Source organism: Diceros bicornis, chromosome 32 (assembly GCF_020826845.1).
Source record: "Diceros bicornis minor isolate mBicDic1 chromosome 32, mDicBic1.mat.cur, whole genome shotgun sequence".
Lineage (NCBI taxonomy): Eukaryota > Metazoa > Chordata > Mammalia > Perissodactyla > Rhinocerotidae > Diceros > Diceros bicornis.
In genome coordinates this window covers 26,466,661-26,488,777 of record NC_080771.1, presented here as the reverse complement: position 1 = coordinate 26,488,777, position 22,117 = coordinate 26,466,661, and the positions used below count along the sequence as shown (strand labels likewise).

The 22,117-nt window shown below is 37.4% G+C and overlaps 1 long non-coding RNA gene across 3 annotated transcripts in view; it reads right to left on the bottom strand.

The window, feature by feature from the left end:
• LOC131396218 (uncharacterized) overlaps nt 1–15,661 on the bottom strand; it is a 31,932-nt gene extending 16,271 nt beyond the window's left edge. The window contains exons 1-4 of one of the 3 annotated variants that reach the window (XR_009216442.1): nt 15,527–15,661; nt 5,836–5,918; nt 4,534–4,620; nt 3,145–3,284 (exon numbers count right to left, since the gene is read on the bottom strand). This is a non-coding gene — a long non-coding RNA (uncharacterized LOC131396218). Of the gene's footprint in view, nt 1–3,144; nt 3,285–4,533; nt 4,621–5,835; nt 5,919–6,663; nt 7,264–15,526 lie in introns of those variants that run through there. The other 2 variants (XR_009216444.1, XR_009216443.1) reach the window with 2 other exon arrangements.
• Between the last annotated feature and the right edge of the window lie 6,456 nt (nt 15,662–22,117).

Sequence of the window (22,117 nt, the reverse complement as noted above, 5' to 3'; positions counted from 1 at the left end):
TATCATTCATCTTGCTTGTTCCAATCTCCCTTCTTTCTTCCCGGCTTTAATACAGATGGGTACTTTAACCTGACCCTCAGTCTTTCCTCATCATACCTGAAGCCAAGAGAGTGTCTGCCTCCGTGGATAACTGAGATCACCTGTCCCTTGATTTCAACCACCAATTCCAATACTCCGTTGGCATTCTATGAGCACCACCATTGATTTAAACGATAATATGACCATTGTTGACATGTAACGTAAGTATGGTTATGCATAGCATGTGTATTATAATTCACTTCCTTGGAGAGTGTCCTTACCATGAACCTTGTCTTCAGAGCTCATGTCGCAATTGTTAATTTCATATTTGCTTGCATGACTATTTAAGTATTATATGACTTCCCTATACTGTAAGCTTCATAAGGGCAGGGATCCATTTGCTTCACTTCTCTACTTCAGCCTAAACGCTTGGAATAGCATCTGGCTCATTCAATTTGCTCAACAGACATTTTTAGAATACTGTATTTTGTTTAATTATAATGATGGGTGTTTTTATAATTAACATAATGATATTCAAAGCAAATTTTCAACAAAAAAACTTGCCGCATGAATACATAATTTGAGAAGATCATTATATCCCTCTTGATTTTCCTTGATACTGATTGCAACTGAAGTTTTATTTCACGTATTTTGTAAAGTATTTAGATATACTATGATTTTTATGTGATCACATGCACCTGTATACCCTGATAAAGTTCCAATATGTGTGAGCATGTATATTACATACATGCACACAAACATAAGTGAACTCTGTAAAATATTAATTTAAATCAGTGGTTCTTGTGGGGGCAGTTTTGCCCACCTTCCTAGGGGACATCTGGCAATATCTGGAGACACTTTTGGTTGTCACGATCCAGGGACAGAGGATACTGATTTCTAGTGCGTAGAGGCCAGGAATGCTACTAAATATCCTACAATGCATAGGACAACACCCTCACCAAAAAAAAAGAGAATTATTCAGCCCAAAATGTTAACAGTGCCGAGATTGAGAAATCCTGACTTAAACCATGACCTTTAAATTTTAAGTACAGGAAAAGTGTAATGCATTTTTTCCTGAGTTAACGTGTGTGATATATGTCATTATTCAGAGCAAGTAATGTATTGTGTTTCTTTGTTGGAACTGAAATGTTTAGCTTCATCAAACTGTTGCAATCCATATAGTCTCAATGTCATCCTTGAAAATGAAGGAAAGTGAGGTAAGCTCATATTTCCAGCATGTCTCTCTGGGCTAAGTTCCAGGCGGATCTACATGGTGTGCAGGACATGGACGACCCCATGCTCGGAGCTGCAGGTCAGCTGCTGGAAGACAGTGAATGTGAACTAATGCTTGATCCTAAAGTAGGCTATAAAATCTGCCTCTATAAATCCTCATTCTCAGTGTGTTTATGTAAGGGCTTACTCATCTTCTGCATTAGCAGCAAGTATAATTCCCCTGTGTGCCCAGAATGGACAATGTGAAAGATAAAGTGGTGTTTCCCACTCCCCGGGGGAAATGGTCACCCTTGTGATGCTGTAAGCTACTCCATTAGCCTTTTACAAGGGAACAAAGTAAGCTGTTCCACATGTGCCTCAAGCGGCAACTCTTCTAAAATACATTTACTTAAAACACTTTGAAAACTGAGTTTTACCATTCCTTCACAGCCTTGGAGAATTTAGTAATTTATAGGTCTGCACATTGACCATAGAAATATTTCGTCATGGATGTTTCCATTACATTGTACTTGCATGAAATCAGCATGGGGTTGAAATTCTTTCCAGCGAATTCTCTGATTTCTTTCACTTGTTTATCAAGGATGCTTATTGACAATTTACATGAATAGAATCCTGCCTGTGGACAACATTTTTGCAAGAAAGGAACAATCACAACATTGAGTAAGAGTCTTTGTGAAGAAAAAAAAAAAAAAGAAACTTGCACGTCAATAAAAAAATATATTTCTCATCATAATTTCCTTGCTCTTACACAGTAGAAAATTTTCTACTCAAATTATCCTTGAATTCAGCATAAGCACCTTTAGAGAAGTAAGAATTCAGACCGCATCTGGAAACTTGCTCCAGCCCATTGATAGAGGCCTAATGACCAGGTTGGGTGCAGGGAGGGAGGGAAGTTTAGATTTTCTCAAACTCTCTGAACTCAGAGCAGCAGATTACTTAAAGGTCCTATTTAATCTTTCACCTCCCCCAGGCAAAATGATAGGAATATGATGATAAATTGAAGACAGTGGGTTTTCAGCTAGCTGTTTGATCAGAATTTAGGACATTAAATGGATATTTATTGAGCTTCACTATGTGTTTAATTACAAACTCCATTGGAGGGGATACAAAAAGGAGCATGTTTTAGTATGAGAAATATGATGACACATATATAACCACTATAAATTATAAAGTAGTGTTAAGTAACCCAGTGCTGTGGGGAGGAGATGTCATTTCAGCTGGTATTTGAACAACAAGAGAAGCAGGCAGAAATAGAAGAGGATAGTCCTTTTAACAGGGGCCAAAAGCAAGGAGAAAAATACACCAGGTACTAGGAAGGAGGGTAGTCTGGCTCTCTAGAGCCTCGCTGACCAATAGAAATATAATGTACACCACATCTGTAATTTTAAATTTCCTAGTAGCCATATTATAAAAAAAAAATAAAACAAGTAAAATTCATTTTAAAATTTAGCCCAATATCCAAAATAGTATCATTTAACAAGTAATAAATATAAAAATTATCAGAGATATTTTACATTATTTTTATCATATCACGTTTTTAAAATCTGGTGTGTTTTGTACAATTACAGCAATTTTCTCAATTTGGACTGGTCACATTTCACGTGCTCAGTAGTCACATGTGTCTAGTGGCTACCATATTGGACAAAGTGCAGCTCTAGAGTTTTGAACAAAGATTCCCCAGGCTACGGGGAGCCAGGAACAAGTTGAATAATGTAAAGAAGCAACATGCATTTCTCCACTGTGGACACTTTCTGCACTAGGATATAAAATATGGGCAAAAGGATGCATGACTGCTTTATATATCCTTCTGGACTATGTGTACACTGGCTTGGCTTGTGGTAAGGCTGCTAGATAATACACTGTATCACCCCTCTCTTCTGTGACTGGAGTTACCTTTAGGTGATAAAAGCCTGAGCATCCTTGTAGTCAGTGGAGAGAGGCCGCTGGGGAGGAGGGATTGTGTCTTAGCTGTTTCAGTGTTTGGCACTAGGCACACTCTAGCGAATTTTGGCTCAATAAATGATGATGGAAGTCTACAAGAAGGAAATGGAATTAAGAACACAGACAGAAGATTAAAGACTGGCATGAAATATTTACACTCGTTCATTTGTTTGTGTGCTACAGAATTTATATTCAAATGTAAAATATGCAACTGATACACTATAGATACAAATGTTAATATTTGAAAATTAATAAACACTCAACCAACAACCAAGATAGTCTTAACTTTCCCTTCAGTTTCATTAAACTTGAGACAGGCTTCTTCATGCCTATAGGCCCTGACTTCCTTATTCTTACAAGATTTACTTCAGAAAACTTGCGATTGTAAATTCTTTTTCTGACCCTTTGAAATGTGCATAAATCTTCTCCCAGCCTCTTGCTGGTTTTACAACCCAGGAAATGTTTTCTCAAGGACCTGGGACCCATCTCTTTGACAGTAAACATCTAAGGAGATAGCATCCCTATTCCCCAGTCTCTATGGGAGAGGAGGAGTCTAACTTTGATGGGCACCAGTTAGCAAACACAATGGCCTAATCACAGAGAAAAACATTTGCCAACTCAGGAGTAATCTGATGTGCTCAACCCATCTCATTGATCAACTTCCCCTTTAATGTCCTCCAGTACTTTTCCACCAGCTCTCCCCAGCACTTAAAATCCCTCCCACCTTGTTTAGGGTAGCTCAGTTCAGTCTCTCTCCCCTACTGCAATAGCCTGAATACGGTCTTCCCTCCCTGTTTAACTTTGTCTGGTGCAATTTTTGCTTGGACACAATTTGTTAATATAATTGTCCTAGTTCCAAAAATAATGTAGGAAATAAAGTAGAGCTAAAAATAAACATAAGGTGTAGAATAAAAAGAAAAAGATAAAAATAAAGATAAGGACTTATAATGGAGTTAGTCAAACTGCCTTGGAAAGCCAGAAGAGGTGGGCAAGAGAAAAAAATTATCAGGTATTCATTGGGAAAAGATTAGGTAGAATTTTATGAGCTAACTGGGGCAATGTTTATGTGGAGAAAAATGAAATTACAAATATGCCCTTGAAGTGACTAACCTTATCAATAAATTGAGATGGTCCCAGCGTTTCACTCATTTTTATCTGTCTCAATAGGATGCCTTGCAATTTCTCATGGATGTCCCTAATCATGCATAATACTCTGTCATCTTGTAAGCGACTTCCTCATTTTGTCCCTTTTCACTCCACATGTTCCATGTGCTCTTGGCCTTCCTGGCTATGTGTGAACACTCTGCCCTGGACTTTGAAGGTTAATTAACGTCTAGTTACCTTGAGCTTCTTAAGTCCTGATTCATCAACTTTATCCTCTGAATTGTCCTAACTGTCCAGGGAATTTATTCTTGTTCCAGGTATGTGCTAAAACAGGAGGATATAAAGAGTATCTGTAAAAGACCTAAAATATATACCACTTACAGAAGTCAGAATACTATTTCAGATGAATAGATCATTAGCACATAGAGTGTGGCATTTAGAAATGTTTTATAGTCAAACATCTGATGAGAACATTTATGAGTAGTGCTCACATAAATCCTTTAGCAAATTATATCTATAAATGCAAATAAAAACATCTTGGAAGCATATTTTCCATCATTAATCATAAATATGTTGCTCCTTACAGTTATGAATTTGGCAAAGCAAGCAGAGTTTTATATGACAACAGACCTTAAAACACTGTTAGGTGAAATATTAGATATGTAAATTCAGATATTTAGCCTAGCCAAGCAATGAAGTCATTGGAAATACCAACAGTATAAACAGACATCATTAGAAACTAATCTTCTTTTTCAAGTCTCCAGCATAGAAACATGATGTTATTTATATGAACCAACAAACATAAGATGTATATTTCAAAAATCAGCATATACAAGGAAAGCTGTGTAATTGGGTGTCTATTTTAGTTTCTGAAAAGTTGGCTTGTTACCTCTTACATGCTCTCATGTTAAAATAGACACTGAAGTTTGTAGAGTCAAGAATCTCCAAATCAGTACACAGTTAATGGATTCTAGAAATTAGGAATGGGATTTTTAAAATCTTTTTACAGTGCTCTCATGCTTCTTTTATCAAGTGAGTTCAGAACTTTTCAGTTGTGGCAAATACATCCTAGAATTCTGAGAGTCACAAGAATAATGGACACAGTCTGGCACTTTATGAAAGGAGAGATGCATTCCCTAGCTTTGTGAAAAAATAAATGCTTCTTCTCTGGAACTCATCATTAGATTTTTGTTTAGAAAACAAAAGAAGAAACAGATGAGAAAAGAACACGGGATGTTTTTCTTTAGTACACATCAACTCTGAGAGTGCACATTTATTTTAAATAAACTCTACATATTATTGAAACAAATTTTATGTCTATATTTTACTACTCCCAACAAAATATTTTCCATGTGCTTGTGTTCATTTTTCCTGTTTCAAATACATCCTTTTTCAATTAAACTGTCAGATTTAAATGCAAAATTATAACACAAATAAGAGTTTCCACCAAGTGAACTATTATGTTCCTAACTTTTTTCTAAAGTAACCCATCAAATCACGCAAACTAATAAAAGAATGGATAGAAAGACAAGTACTTACCAATATTTCACAACTGGAAGACAGTTTAAAGAATGAGTTTCTTTGAGTTTTAAGTCACATCGTTTTAAATGTAGAGAATGAGTCTATGTGAAAAAATAGATTATGAAGAGAAATGCAAATCAGAACAATAAGAATATAATTTCAATATGAGAGGAGACATTACTAGTGCTCTGAGACAAATACACTTCCAGAATTGACCTCAAATCCTATGTGATATTTTGCTTACACGTCCTTTGATTTTTCAAGAATTTAATATCCTGGTGCTTTAGTTTCTTTCCAAAGTGAGAATTATCTGAAGAGAGTTGAGAGCGTATGACAGAGTGCATTGATTTTTTATTATCTGCACATCTGCTGATATACTGTATTGGTTCGTAGGAAAAAAACAGTTAAATTATTGCAAGGCAGAGATCAGTTTATGAAAAGCTAGAGGCCCAAACAAATGCTCAGAGACGTTGCATATTGACTTAATGCTCTGTCTTAATGAACTGTGTAACCACCCTCTGTTAAGTACGTTGCTAGTTTACCTAATTTCACATTGTCTTCTCCCTTAAGTGTTTCAAACATCGAAGTCATAGAGTAATTTGAATATCTATTGATTGCCATCTCCTAGCGCTCTAGCCCAAGGCCCCTTGGAGCTGGTCTAAAACATTTTTACTTTACAGTGTTTAAATAACAAAATAGAGGCGGCCACTAAAGGTGAGATGTGCTTTACCCTTCCTCGGGTCAAAAAAAAAAATCATAGAATTTGTTTCACAAAAATGTCAGATGTATCTTTCATTTCCAACTACAGATTAAAAATGCAACTCAGTGTATGCTTTAAAGCTGCACCGCAGATGCGCACTTTGTCTTAGTTTCTCAGTGATCAGAGTATTTTTCACAGAGACGAAATCTAACGGGACCCAGCTTGCAGCACTCTTTCTGAAAAGCTGTAATCACTCTTCTCAATGTTAGTCATGCCTGTACCCTTTTAAAGAATTCCAATCCAGTGTCCCCTTGAAGCTCGACTCCTAAAATCTGCGTGGAATAAAATGCTGGATGATGCTCTGGATTAAATAAATTACAATGACAACTTGGATTGATTCCAACCTAACCATCCATTCAAAGTCCATCTTAAGCAATTCTTATGCATCTTGCAGTATGTTTGTCCCCAGTTCTTTTCCAGGCTCTGAATGGGCTAATCTGCCTGCCCTTATGAGTGTCTATTGTATGACACAACAATTTTTAAATACCTCTGTGCTTCCTAGACTTGATTAATTGTGGGCACAGTGAAGCTATTTTATTAAAGTGTTAAAACATAGATGTTGCCACTGTGTGCTTAAACCTTAGACTGTTTTATCAACCAGAATGTGAAATGTTTGTTTTCACAGTATTAAGTGCAATAATATATTCACAATCATTGACACATATTAAATATTTAATACATGGCAGCTATTATTACTTTTGATGATTTTTGTGTTAGGAAAGTTTAAAAATTTTAAACTTTTTATTGAACTATACTTTATTGGCAGAAAAGTGCTCATATAATCAGTTTACAGTCCAATAAATTCTTGAAGGCTAAAATTTGAACACCAAAGCTCAACATTTCCAAAAAAAAGTCTTCTGTTTTATGTTATATTTTTTTCTAGTTCTTTCTATCTCCATGTAATGTAAAACCTGAGAAATGTTCAGTCTACCTATGGGATTCAAAGGTACAACAATATAAGCTTGAGGGTAGAGTTTTATTACCTATGTATTGATCTGAACTTTTGTTTACAAAGCAATATAAATATGATCGTTTTTCTTAACCAGGCATTACCTATTAAAAATAGATTTTTTTCTCCTTGTGTGTGTGTGGGAGGTGGGTAGGGTATAAAGAATAGAATTAACTTTTGTTGAGTACCTGTGAAGAGGCAGAAAATGTGCTAGAAATTGCCATATTGTTTTTCCACAGTAAGGATACTGTATCCTTACAATATCCCTATAAAAAATATTTATTTTTACAGATAAGGAAACTGAGATACAGATGAGTTGAGTATCTTTCCCAATAACCAAACCTTGTAACTAGAGCACTGGAATTCCAATTCCAAGGCAATCCCTTGGTCTTTCTACCATCCCAGGTTGCCACTGACATTGAAATCATAGCTCCACGATCAAATAATCCAATTCCAGTTGTTCCTTTTGCAAGACTGCTGCTAATGAGTTTTACAGTTACAAACATTATTCCTCACATCAATCATAGACTTTTTTTTTAATTGCTTCTCAGATTCAGCTTGACAGAATTCTTTCTCATCTCTAGGCCAATAGAACACTTCACCAAAGCCACACACCGTATTTTTTTGTGCTCAGTCTCGTATGTCCATCTCTCGCACTATTAGTCAGTGTCAGAGAAAGTGAACCGGAGAGGAATTTAAATCCATCAGCTAAAGCAAGTCAGAATATAAAATTGATTGATGCCTCTTGGTGTTTTTCATTTGGGAAAATCAGAATTCTAGTTTCTTATTTTATTCCATTTCTGCATGACTAATTACCCACTGAATGTTTCTATTTGGAAGTTCATAGTCATTATTTTTTATCTGACCACATATCGCCTCCATAATTTTTCTTCCTCTTTCACGTTTTCCCCGATCATCTACTATGAGAATCCTGGAGAACTGTTGAACTTATCTTTCTTCATTCCCCTTTATCCAAAAGGTCAGTAAGTTCTGTGGATTCTTCATTTGAATTGTCCCACCTCTCTCTCTCGCTGTGTTTCTCACTGGACAAGACAGTCCAAGTGCTCCTGACTAATTCCTTCACTGACCTCGCATCTCCTGTCTCCTACTTCTCGTCTGCCTTCAGCTATTTCGGTTAATGATCCTGTTGCTATGTCCTTCTTCTTCTACTTGCTTAACTTCTAAAGTAAACTGCTTCCTGTTTCCCAGTTGTAAACAAGTCTCAACCTGGCCAACCAAGCTCTCCCTCATCTGCCTCATCTAGTCTTTAAGTCTCAGGCATTTGAATTCTTACCTCTACTGGTCGTGGTTTTCCCCACGAATACCCTACACACTCTTTCCTTTTATACGATCTGACTGTATTATTTTGAGAGGCCACAACATTAGGTATTCTAAGCAACTTTATTCAGCGCTATGTTGAACAAAGAGGATAACAGTCATGTGAAAATTAAACAGATGAGTAAACTATAGTAATATTTATTAAATAGAGTTCAGGATGTTTTCCTTTCTTAGAAGAATCAAAATGATATAATTAACTAATATGAATTATTTGTATTCTTTCTTTTAAAACAACTACGCTTGTGTGAAAACCCATTTATTTTCCATTGCCCAGAGGTTATCAATGACTTTTTGATATGCATGTCAACGCAATTGCTTTCATATTCGGCCTGATTTTTCATTTTTGTAAAACTTATCCTCCCTCAACATCTTGTTGCGTGTATGAAGTTCATCATACTATTATCAACAACCTCATTTTTTTCTTTTCTTTTTAGTATTTCTTTATTCTCATTATTGATTTCTTACTTCAGGCACCATGTAATGCTTTATTTCCACTTAATTTATATCAGACATATATCAGTATCTCGTGACTACTGTAACAAATTGCAAAATGATCTTCTCTTTTTCTTCTTCTTTATTTGTGCTGTACCCCACTGTCTTGAAGAGTTGCCTGATGCATTGCAGATGCTCAATTAATATTTGCCAAATGAATAAATAGGTCTTGTCTCCATTTTTATCATTATGTATGCATTTTTTTTCAAGGAATTATGGCTGGCCAACCACTGAGTGTACTGCCTTAAAAATGGTGAGCTTGCTGTCTCTGAAAGGACTTGTGTAAATGCTTGATGATCAACCAAAAGAGAAGTTATTACAGGGAGTTCCTATATTAGAAATCAACATGGACCAAATGATTTCTTAACTCACCTCTAAACCTGATTCTATAGTTCTTTGTGAACTGGGGGAATTGGCCTCACTCACATTCCTACATGGACCAATGAATGGAGTATTCATTCTTTTTCTTTTTTTTCCACCTATTCTTTAAGATATGTGTTGATGCAATGTGTCATGTATTTGTTTCCTGTGACTGCTGTCGAAAATTGCCACAAATTTAGGGATTTAAAACATAGAAATGTATTCTCTCATAGTTCTGGAAGCCAGAAGTCTGAAATCAGTGTCCCTGGATTGAAATCAAGTTGTCGGCAGGGCTGTGCTCCCTCCAGAGGCTCTAGGGGAGAATCCATTCTTCCAGCTTCTGATGACAGCCAGCATTCCCTGGCTCATGTTTACATCATTCCAATCTCTGCCTGCATGGTCACATTGCCTTCTCCTCCATGTGTGTGCTTTTTTCTCTTCTGTCTGTATCCAATCTCCCTCTTATAAGAGCACCTGTTATTCCAATTACGACCCATACTGACAATAGAGAATAATCCCCTCATCTCAACATCCCTAACTTAATCACATAGGAAAAGACCCCTTTTCCCTATAAGGTAACATTTATAGGTTCTGGGGATTAGAACTTGATGTGTTCAGGTGGCCATTAATCAGCCTCCTACAGGCATATAGGAGATTATTGTAAGCCACTATGTCTTCATGTTACTCCAACCATGTACAAATTTTGGGTCAGAAATTTCTATTTCTGCAATTAAGTGATAACCAATAGGTGGCATTAAGAGTCAGAGTCTCTCAAGTTCTTTTGTACCAAAGAAAAAAAGAGTTTTAGAAAATATTTTGCTTATAAAATTTTAGTTCTGATGAAAATGGTGATTTAAAATATAACGACATATTTTAAAAAGTAGAAAAGACTAAAGGTGTCTTCTGTGGAGAGCATTTCATTGATGGGTAGTTTTGGTTAAAGTGCTTTTAAAGGGGAAAACATAAAAAATGGATCTATGTGGAGACTATTCATGTGTAAAAACTCCACAAGTTATTTTTTGATGTTAAAAAAAAGGTACATTATAAGAACCCGAAAAATGGGGGTGGGAGGGGGAACCTTCAGTTCTGGAATGGGATGTCATAGAAATATATTAGTAAACTGGTTTCCTTAATTAACTATAAGTAGGAATGGGAAATTCTCATTACACTTTTAGCTAACCTTTTTAGGACAATGTGATATTATTAAAAGTTAAGTATCAATGATTTTTAAGAAAGTTTTGGGTCTCGGATTCTCTGATTCCTGATAGCTTTTTAACCTTCTCTTCCTACCAGTCTCCTATGAGATTCCCAGCTGTTTAAGTTTTGGGGGGTTTTTTCCTTTCAAGAACCGCTTTTGGTGGTAATTCAGTGCTTCCCTGGCTGATATTGATTGAAATAATACACTTCAGAAAGGCATGAAAATTTAAAGAACTATTTTAAGCTTCAAAACTATTTCCATTTGGTTTCAGTTTGACAGTTTAAAGTAGCTCTTATTTTACAAGAATTCTTTCACCTTCCATCAACTAATATAGTAAAAAGGAAGCATTTGCTTACACAGAATTTTATACCTGGAATAAAGAGAGAGAAAATCTGAGATAGCACATCTTAAATAATCAATGTTGTGCTAATATTTGGATAAATTACATTAGCTCTAATTTTAAGAAAAGGATAAATAACTTGTTTATTCAAACTATACATATCATTAATCTTGATTGGCTGCAATAATAAATATTATTCAAACACTTTCTTCCATATATGAAAGAGTTTAAACTGTTGAAAATGTCACTGTACATTTGGGTCTCTGATATTTCCTCTTCATTTTCCTTTTCTGTTATTAACTTTAATCCTTAATTCCTGTGCTCTCTCTGCCCATTATCCCCATTCCCTCTGCGATCTCCCACCCCATTCAAAAGTTTTATTCCCAAATTGGGAAGCCCTGCCGTTGGCCTAAATACAGTCAATGTTTTTATTATTAAACAAACGCTTTCTAATTATTCATATGGTCACGCATACTTCACTCCCTTTCTTCTTTCATTTATTCAATAAATATCAATTAAGCATGGTGCAGGCGTTGGACTTGATGCTGAGGCAGTAAAGACAAATAAGACAGAGCTACTGGCCACTGGAAGCTCATAACCTAGTGGTTGAGGCAGAATCATCAAGATGAGGCCTCCCAACCTCAGCACTACTGACATGAGGGACCAGATAATTCTTTTTTGTGAAAGGCTCTTTTGTGTATTGTAGGACGTTCAGCAATATCCCTGGCCTACACCCACTGGATGACAGTAGCAGCGCCCCAGTTGTAACATGCAAAATGTTTCCAGACATTGCCAAAGGTCCCCTTTGGAGTAGATTGCCCCCGGCTGAGAACCGCCGTTATACACCAGTGTGCCAGATTCTGTAATGACACACAGCCAAAGGCTGGAGGATGAGAAAAGACCAGAGAAGGCTATGTAGAAAAGGTGGAATTTGAGCCAAAGGATATGCACCGATTAGCTAGTTTTATATTATTTCCAGAAAATTCCCAGTAAGGGAAATATCATACACAAAGGCACAGAGGTGAGATTCTGCATGAGTAATCTGCAGGTAGGACAAGGGAATTACAAAACATGAGTGCTTTGAAAGCTATAATTTAAAAACAGCAAATGGCAATAAGTGAGGCTGAAGTTGTAGGACATGTCAGATCGTGGAAGACCTTGGGTGACGTGTCAGAGCAATGGACTTCCTCTTATAAAAAGTGAGCTGCTGCCGCAGCATGACGGGGAGAAATGGATTTTGAAGAGATGCCTTTTGTAGCCCTGTTAGAGTATAAGATCTATAAAGACAGAAACCATGCCTGTGTTTTATCGTTTCCCCTTTTTAAACATGACACACAGCAGAATAATCACACACGTTCCACAGAATAATCACACACGTTCCACAAATATTTGTTGAATGAATAATAATACTAACAATACACATATTACGCTGGTATTTATTACACCCTCACCGGGTGTGTGGTACTCCTCCAAATGTTTACATGAATTATAGAGCTGGGGAGCATACATGTGATGGGAAGAATCCTGGAGGCAAGGAAATGGTTAGGATGTATTGAATTGTTACAAATTTTAGAAATAATTGGTAGGTTAAAAGCAGTACTACCAAATGCTAAGATCAAGGGATACCAAGTGACACCCATCCATCCAGTTGGCATCAAAACACATGTAGGTATCACCCTAGGTTATTATCTAGTGCTCTTTTTAATACTATCCTGCCTCCCTTGTACCATACTTTCCCTCTGTTGAGCTCCAAATTCCTCATTTTTAAATAAACATCAGTATGTACCTTGTCTTCCTTTTCAGCAAATGAGATAACCTCTGGAAGAGGCTAAAACAACATAAATGATCATTAAGACCCGTGGTTAAAATGTACATGGAAATACATGTTCTGCCCCATCACAGCACACATTTATAGCCCATCAATTCCTTCTTAAGAAAGTTCCCAATGTTCCTGCATAAATTAGTTTATTGACTGGGTTTCAGTGTAAATAGATGGAATTGAGATCTCATCAAAACAGAGTGCACTTGAATACATGAGAAAGTGTTTGCTATCAAATATTTTAGACATTTGACATATCTTTTTCTTTCCCTCTCCAAAACAAATGCACAGATCTAAAAGTAAGAAATGCTAATTATCTTAAATGTTTCGTAAGTTGTTGAAAATACAGAGATCTTTATCCTTAACAAAAATCAAATAGTTGAAACTGATTCGATGGAGTTTTAAAAGAATTTAGTGCACATGGCATTTAGAAGTGAGTCAAGCGTCTATAGATTTTATATCAAAATTTTTCACGCCACTAGTAACTATGTTGTGACCAGGGATTTTGTCCTTTGTCTGTTTACAGATTTTATGTCTGTTTTTCAGATGAGAAACTTTAATGATGGAAGTGAACAGTCAATGAGCCAAGGATGTCCCTCTTCAATTTCATTCTATTTTGACGGTTCATTTCATTTCTCCTACTTATAAAGGAAATTTTAAATCTTATTTTGTATTACAGACTGTATGTCCTCACATCCACATGGTGTCATTTGTGATTTTAATAAGAAACCTTCCCAAGGCCTTCCTTTTAGTCATTGGTAGCTATTTTAAAATAATACTTGTCCCCTTCAGGACAGTACCAGGGAATTTTTTTTTTTTTTTTTTTTGCTCTGTTGACAAGTATCTGAATGATAGTTTATTAAATAGTTATCTCATATTTATACGGTCTACATAGTGCTATAAACTGACCACTCATTTCTGCAGAATAAATTGGTTTTGCTTCTCATCCCTTCTCTACCTCTGCATCTGATCAGTTCCAAGATTCTTAATACCAAAGGCATTTATTTTAACCAAAGAAAAAGTCTGTGTTTCAGAGTAAGTTTAATTGTTTATGTTACTGAGTCTGAACGAAAAGTTCTCCCACTGACTTAATAAATATTCCTTCCCTTTGTCGTTTACCTTTTTGTCTGGAATCCTAAATTCCTTTTTATCCTTGTGGCTGGGAGCCAGATTTTTGCACATACCAGGTTCCAATTATATGCAAACTCTTAAGAGCCTGGAGTCTTTGTGGGCATATACGTGAAATATATCCATCTACATATTTCTTTTAGTATTTTTTGTTATTAAAATTTATTAGTCTTACTTCTTTGTTCAAGTGTTAATTTACATAAAGTGAAAGACAAATTTTGAGAATAGGTATTACCGATGTTCTGCCTTGAAAATATAAAAATTTTCAACAGAGTATTCATATAATATCTAATTTTAAGGAAAAATAAACTTCTTTTTGAGCACTACAACATGAAATTGTCAAAAGTGTCTTCCCCTGTAACTCTAATGATCTAATACATACAGGCATACCTCGGAGATATTGCAGGTTGGGTTCCAGACCACTGCAATAAAGCAAATATTCCAATAAAGCAAGTCACCCTAATTTCTTGGTTTCCCAGTGCAGATAAAAGTAATGTTTACTATACTGTAGTCTATTAAGTGTGCAATAGCATTATGTCTAAAAAAACAATGTACATATCTTAATTTAAAAATACTTTATTGCTAAAAAATGCTAACCATCATCTGAGCCTTCAGCGAGTTGTATCTTTTAGCTGGTGGAGGGACTTGTAAAACATGCGATATCTGCGAAGCGCAATAAAGTGAAGCGCAATAAAATGAGGTATGCCTGCAATGTGATTTCATTAGGCTTTAATTAAATAAATATTACATTACATGCACAAGTGACATTTTTGGCATAGTATGGCAAACGATTCTTTAAGATTGCAATTCAGATACTGAGAGGTTGGTCAAGATGGCAGCGTAGCCAGACTCTGAACTGACCTCCTGCCACAGACAGCCAATTTACAACTACTCATGGAAAAATTACCCCTGAGACAGAACTGAAAACTGGATAAGAGGAACTCCTGCAACAACAGACAATCCTAACTGAGGTGGAAGAGGCAGAGACTCCCTTCTGGAGAGGAAAAGCGCCGCCTTCACAAGCCGCCAGCTTCACAGCCGCAGGGAGCAGCTCACAGGTCCGCAGCCTCCCTGGAGGCGCGGGGCCCTGAGCCGGGAGTGGCCCCGCTGTGGGCATTTTGTGGACCCAGCACAATCGAGCTGAGTGGCATAATATATGACTTTGCCTGCCACTAAAACATTGGGGAGTACCCCCAGAAAAGCTGGTGCACAAAGACGTTAAAACCGGCTCTTAAAGGGCCCACGTGCAAACACACTTGTTTCAGAAAGCAACCTAAAATCACCAGAAAGAAAGGTGCACAGTGCTTTGGTGAAAAGAGACTCACCTAATAGGCCTTGAGTGCATCTCAGTGAGAGGTGAGACCTCTCCAGGGACTGGAACATTGGCGGCGGCCATTGTTGTGGCCTGTTGTGGGCGTGCTGACACAGACACCATTGGAGTTCTCCCTGGGGACTGCTAGCCCAGGTCTGCCCCACCGCTAGAGCACTGATTTAATCCAGCTCAGCCAGGGCAGGCAGCCCACCCTAGAGACTGGACCCACCCAACAACAAGCCCTCAGGCAACTTGTGGGCCTGCATAGATTGGTGACTGGATTCTCTGCAGCCTGGCAACTGAGCCAACTTCAGTGGGGCAGGGCATGCACAAAGAGCGGGTGGAGAGTGTGGGGCGGTGGTGGAGTGTGTGGGGCTCATGCCGTGGAGAGACTGGGTCCAATTCGGGAGGTTGGGGCACGCACACAGGGCAGGAATGTGTTGACTGTGTGTGGACCTGTGGGCGGCAGGGCTTGTCAGCTGCAGAAAACTTGTGCTTCTCAAAGACCCACATAGGGGGTTTGCCCCACCTTCCAAAGCCTGAAACAATTGGGTGCTCCTGTGCCTGAGGCCTGCCTCACCCAGCTGTAGTCCTCAGAGAGCTGACAAGAGACCTAAAGGCTGGAGGCTTATAGCAATTGTAAGGCCTTGAGCCTAACAACCTGCCACACTGGGGGCCTACTACTTAAAAGAAATACTGCAACATAAATGTGGTATTAGAACTTGCAGCCAACTGTGCTGGGGCTCCCTACACCTGATAAAGAGACTGAAGGGCCCACAACAACTACAAGCAGCTGGCATTACAACAGCTGGCCAGGAGCATAACTCGGCCTCCCTGGGTGCCTACAGGGAGAGCAAACAGGCCACAACAGACGGACACACGTAGCCCACATAGGGGTCACCCCTGGAACATTGAGAACTGAGGGAAGCACACGGAAGGCCTCCTAAGCCATCACTTACATAAGGTCACCTATCCAAGAGCAGGAAACGTAGCTGACCTACCTAATACGTAGACAAAAGCACAGGGAAAGAGGCAAAATGAAGAGGCAAAGGAATACATTCCAAGTAAGGGAACAGGACAAAACTCCAGAAAAGAAACTAAGTGAAACAGAAATGAGCAACCTACCTGACAGAGAGTTCAAACTAAGAGTGTTAAGGATGCTTACTGATGTGGGGAGAAGAATAGATGAACTCAGTGAGAATGTCAACAAAGAAATGGAAGATATAAAAAAGAACCAATCAGAAATGAAGAATACAATACTGGAAATGAAAAATTTACTAGAGGGACTCAAAAGCAGAGTAGAGGATAGACAAGAACGGATCCGTGAGCTGGACGAAAGACTAGAAGAAATTACCCAAGCTGAACAGGTACAAGAGAAAAGAATTAAAAAGAGTGAGGACAGTCTAAGGGACCTCTGGGACAACATCAAGCGCACTAATATCCGTGTTATACGTGTCCCGGAAGGAGAAGAGCGAGACAAAGGGGCAGAGATTCTATTTCAAGCAATAATAGATGAAAACTTCCCTAACCTAAGGAAGGAAACAGACATCCAGGTACAGGAAGCACAGAGAGCCCCAAACAAGATAAACCCAAAGAGGTCCACACCAAGACACATCATAATCAAAATGTCCAGAATTAAAGATAAAGAGAGAATCCTAAAAGCCACAAGAGAAAGTCAAGTTACATACAAAGGAAACCCCATAAGGCTATCAGCTGACTTCTCAGCAGAAACCTTACAGGCTAGAAGAGAATGGCATGATATATTTAAAGTGCTAAAAGGAAAAAACTTACAGCCAAGAATACTCTACCCAGCAAGGTTATCATTCAAAATGGAAGGAGAGATCAAAAATTTCCCAGACAAGCAACAATTAAAGGAGTCTGTCACCAAGAAACCAGTGCTACAAGAAATGTTAAAGGGACTGATTTAAGGGGAAAAGAGAAGACAACAAATAGGAAAAATTATCTATTTCCATGATAAGAGGGTAATGGATACAAATGCAAAAAAAAAAGGTTAGATATGATATCAAACACATAATAGGAGGGAGGAGGGGAGTTAAAGAGTAGAGCTTTCAGACAGAGGTCAAACTAAAGACACCATCAATTCTGTATAGAAGAAGGAAGGAACAGAGAAGGACTACTAAAAACTGAAAAAAAAAGTTAAAAAATGGCAGTAAGTACATACTTATCAATAGCTACTTTAAACATCAATGGACTAAATGCTCCAATTAAAAGGCATAGGGCGGCTGATTGGATAAAAAAACAAGACCCATATATATGCTGCATACAAGAGACACACTTCAGACCTAAAGACACTCACAAACTGAAAGTGAAGGGATGGAAAAAGATACTCCACACAAATGGCAATGAAAAGAAAGCTGGGGTAACGGTACTCATATCAGAGAAAATAGACTTTAAAACAAAAACTGTAAAAAGAGACAAAGAAGGGCATTACATAATGATCAAGGGAACAATCCAACAAGAGGATATAACACTTGTAAATATCTACGCACCCAATGTAGGTGCACCTAAATATATAAAGCAATTATTAACAGACATAAAAACAGAAATAGACAGTAACACAATAATAGTAGGGGACTTTAACATTCCACTTACACCAACGGATAGATCATCCAAACAGAAGATCAATAAGGAAACATTGGCCTTAAATGATACACTAGAACAGATAGACCTAGTAGATATATACAGAGCATTCCATCCAAAAACTGAAGAATACACGTTCTTTTCAAATGCACATGGAACATTCTCCAGGATTGATCACATATTAGGTGACAAAACAAGTCTCCATAAATTTAAGAAGATTAAAATAATACCAAGCATCTTTTCTGACCACAACGGTATGAAACTAGAAATCAACTATAGGAAGAAAATCAGAAAAGCCACAAAGACGTGGAGATTAAACAAAATGCTACTGAACAAGGACTGGGTCAATGAAGAAATCAAAGAAGAAATCAAAAAATACCTGGAAACAAATGAAAATGAAAATACGACAGGCCAGAATTTATGGGATACAGCAAAAGCGGTTTTAAGAGGGAAGTTTATAGCAATACAGGCCTATCTCAACAAACAAGAAAAATCTCAAATAAACAATCTAACAATGCACCTAAAGGGACTGGAAAAAGAAGAATGAACCAAGCCCAAAATCAGTAGAAGAAGGGAAATAATAAAAATCACAGCAGAAATAAATGAAATAGAGACCAAAAAAACAATAGAAAAAATTAATAAAATCAAGAGCTGGTTCTTTGAAAAGATCAACAAAATTGACAAACCTTTAGCTAGACTCACCAAGAAAAAAAGAGAGAAGGCACAAATAAGTAAAATCAGAAATGAAAGAGGAGAAATTACAACAGACACCTCAGAAATACAAAAGATTATAAGAGAATACTATGAAAGGCTATATGCCAACGAATTCGACAATCTGGAAGAAATGGATAAATTCTTAGAATCATACAACCTTCCAAAACTGGATCAAGAAAAAGTATAGAATTTGAATAGACCAATCACCAGTAAGGAGATCAAAACAGTAATCAAAAACCTCCCCAAAAATAAAAGTCCAGGACCAGACGGCTTCCCTGGTGAATTATACCAGACTTAATATCTATCCTTCTCAAACTCTTCCGAAAAATTGAAGAGGGGGGGAAGCTCCCTAACTCATTCTATGAAGCCGACATTAGCCTGATACCAAAACCAGACAAGGACAACACACAAAAAAAAGAAAACTACAGGCCAATATCACTGATGAACATCGATGCCAGAATCCTCAACAAAATACTAGCAAATCGCATACAACAATACGTTAAAAAGATTATACACCATGATCAAGTGGGATTTATTCCAGGTATGCAGGGATGGTTTAACATTCGCAAATCAATCAACGTGATACACCACATTAATAAAATGAAGAATAAAAATCACATGATCATCTCAATAGATGCAGAGAAAGCATCTGACAGGACACAGCATCCATTTATGATAAAAACTCTCACTAAAATGGGTATAGAAGGAAAGTACCTCAACATAATAAAGACCATATATGACAAACCCACAGCTAATATCATCCTCAATGGTGAAAACCTGAAAGCTATCCCTCTAAGAACAGGAACCAGACAAGGATGCCCACTGTCACCACTCTTATTTAACATAGTACTGGAAGTCCTAGCCAGAGCAATCAGGCAAGAGAAAGAAATAAAAAGGATCCAAATTGGAAAGGAAGAAGTGAAACTGTCACTATTTGCAGATGACATGATTTTATATATAGAAAACCCTAAAGAATCCACCAGAAAACTTTTAGAAGTAATAAACGAATATGGTAAATTTGCAGGATACAAAATCAACATACAAAAATCAGTTGCATTTCTATACACTAACAACGAAGTAGCAGAAAGAGAAATTAAGAATACCATCCCATTTACAATTGCAACACAAAGAATAAAATACGTAGGAATAAACTTAACCAAAGAGGTGAAAGAGCTGTACACGGAAAACTATAAAACATTGCTGAGGGAAATTGAAGAACACACAAAGAAATGGAAAGATATTCCATGCTCTTGGATTGGAAGAATTAACATAGTTAAGATGTCCATACTTCCTAAAGCCATCCATAGATTCACTGCAATCCCTATCAAAATTCCAACAACATTTTTCACAGAAATAGAACAAAGAATCCTAAAATTTATTTGGAACAACAAAAGACCCCGAATAAGTAAAGGAATCCTGAGAAAAAAGAACAAAGCTGGAGGTATCACACTCCCTGATTTCAAAATATACTACAAAGCTATAGTAACCAAAACAGCATGGTACTGGCACAAAAATAGACACACAGATCAATGGAATAGAATCAAAAGCCCAGAAATAAACCCACACATCTATGGACAGCTAATCTTTGACAAAGGAACCACGAACATACAATGGAGAAAAGAAAGTCTCTTCAACAAATGGTGTTGGGAAAACTGGACAGCCACATGCAAAAAAATGAAAGTAGACCCTTACCTTACACCATACACAAAAATTAACTCCAAATGGATTAAAGACTTGAATGTAAGACCTGAAACTATGAAACTTCTAGAAGAAAACATAGGCAGTACACTCTTCGACATCGGTCTTAGCAACATATTTTCAAGCACCATGTCTGACCGGGCAAGAGAAACAATAGAAAAAATAAACAAATGGGACTACATCAAACTAAAAAGCTTCTGCACAGCAAAGGAAACCATCAACAAAACAAAAAGACAACCTAACAATTGGGAGAAGATATTTGCAAACCATACATCTGATAAGGGCTTAATCTCCAAAATATACAAGGAATTGATGCATCTCCACAACAAAAAAACTAACAACCCAATTAAAAAATGGGCAAAAGACCTGAACAGACATTTCTCCAAAGAAGATATACAGATGGCCAACAGGCACATGAAAAGATGTTCAACATCATTCACTATCAGGGAAATGCAAATCAAAACTACAATGAGATATCACCTCACACCTGTCAGAATGGCTATAATTAACAAGACAGGAAACAACAAGTGTTGGAGAGGATGTGGAGAGAAGGGAACTCTCATACACTGCTGGTGGGCGTGCAAACCACTGCAGCCACTATGGAAAACAGTATGGAGATTCCTCAAAAAATCACGGATAGAACTACCATATGATCCAGCTATTCCACTGCTGGGTATTTATCCAAAGAACTTGAAAACACCAATGCATAAAGATACATGCACCCCTGTGTTCATTGAAGCGTTATTCACAATAGCCAAGACTTGGAAGCAACCTAAGTGCCCATCAAGGGACAAATGGATAAAGAAGATGTGGTACATATACACAATGGAATACTACTCAGCCATAAGAAACAATGAAATCCAGCCATTTGTGACAACATGGATGGACATTGAGGGTATTATGCAAAGTGAAATAAGTCAGAGGGAGAAGGTCAAATACCATATGATTTCCTTCATTTAGTAGTAGATAACAACAACAATAAACAAACACACGGAGACAGAGATTGGATTGGTGGTTACCAGAGAGGAAGGGGGGAGGGCGGAGGGCAAAAGGGATAATTTGGCACATCTGTGTGGTGATATGTTGTAATTAGTATTTGGGTGGTGAACATGATGTAATCTATGCAGAAATAGAAGTATAATGATGTATACCTGAAATTTATACAATATTATAAACCAATGTTACTGCAATAAACAAAAAATTTTTTAAAATAATAATAATAAAAAATAAAGCCATAATAAAGACCAAAAAATAACAAAAAGATTGCACTTCACTGTCTATTAAGAGCCCTCCCTACTACAAACTATATTAACAATGTTTTTTTATTTTTTGTATTTCCTGATACTTTGACATCTGGGGCCTTGCTGATGCTCGTAGAAACTGTTCCTCCCAGGATTAACAAAATTCCTAGAGATAGCACACAACTCCATCAAGAGCCTGCCTTTTATATACAAATCAACCAGCCCAAAGCCCATCCTTCAACCACCTCCTTTAACTGGCTCTCCCAGGGGGCTCACACTCAGGCCTGTATTCCCCTGCCTTACTCACCCCAGGACCAGGTAACAGGCAAGTAGGTGCAGCCCCTACACCC